This window comes from Chiloscyllium plagiosum, unplaced genomic scaffold (genome assembly GCF_004010195.1).
Source record: "Chiloscyllium plagiosum isolate BGI_BamShark_2017 unplaced genomic scaffold, ASM401019v2 scaf_98084, whole genome shotgun sequence".
NCBI classification, from domain to species: Eukaryota; Metazoa; Chordata; class Chondrichthyes; order Orectolobiformes; family Hemiscylliidae; genus Chiloscyllium; species Chiloscyllium plagiosum.
Window position 1 is genome coordinate 6433 of NW_025204795.1, and position 1117 is coordinate 7549.

The 1117-nt window shown below is 52.7% G+C and overlaps 1 pseudogene; it reads right to left on the reverse strand.

The window, feature by feature from the left end:
* Nucleotides 1-212: 212 nt before the first annotated feature.
* Nucleotides 213-721, reverse strand: LOC122546405 (annotated as a pseudogene).
* Between the last annotated feature and the right edge of the window lie 396 nt (nt 722-1117).

The window sequence follows — 1117 nt, forward strand, 5'->3', positions numbered from 1 at the left end:
AGGTATCCAATCTCCACAGTGCCCAACACTATAGTACCCAGCCTCACACTGCCTAGTGCTACAGTGGCCATGTTACAGCATGCAGTCTCACAGTGCCCGGCCTCCACAGCAGCCAGTGTTATAGTATACAGTCTCACAGTGCCCAGTTTCACAGTGCCCAGTCTTTGTGTTTCCGATGTCTCACCCACCATCTCTACCACCATCACCGAGGTTTACTCTGTCCCAGCCCCAGTTTTACCAAGTGTCCTGTTTCTGAGATATTCCTCCATGCACTGTACTGCTGTGTTGTCCATGTTGGGGTCAAACTTATTTGCAAAGAAACATCTCTGACGGACCACCCAATGTAGATCTCCTGCCCCATACACACAAACCAAGTGGCGATACCTTCCCGTGCAGGAAGGGTATAGGGCACCCCTCGCAACGTCACCAGCCTCAAAGGACCACTTTACTGCCCGGCCACGTGTCCTGGTGGCTCCTTGGGTGTACGGGATGGAGCCGGGTACATTGGGCATTCTGTGCAGGGTAGCCCACACATGCTCGTCCGGGCTGTAGGTGTCCTCCGACCACTTGAGGAAGGCCTGGACCTCGCACTGTCAAACACATGGCTGACAAACTCTCTGGAGGCCATGAAGTAGGCGCTGCCCACGAAGATGGAGGTGCTGATGTTCGGCTGGTCTTTCAGTTGCGCCATCAAGACAACTTGGTCGAGGGTATCGTGGTGGTATTGCCAACGTTTCTAAAAGGCAAGCGCAAGAGAGAGTGAGAGAGACGAGAAAGTAGAAATGATAGCTTTTCAACTTCGCCTATGGCTTTTTCCCTCCCCAACTCCTCTGCACTCTCCTCGCCCCCAGCTCCAGCAAGATCCATGCACACTCCTTCCCTCAGTTACTCACCTTACAGTGGAGAACAAGACCATTCAGCCCCTCAGGCCTTTCTCACTCCTATTGCCTAGTGCCAGTCACCTGCCAATTTCCCCATATCCCTGCCTCCCAAACCACCTCCCAATGCTCATTCGCTGAGCAAACATAAAACTTATCCTCAAGCTCTCCCAGTGGATCTGGCTCCAAAAATACACTTCAAACTGTGCCCTCTGGTCATAAAGGTTGAGAGCACCAGA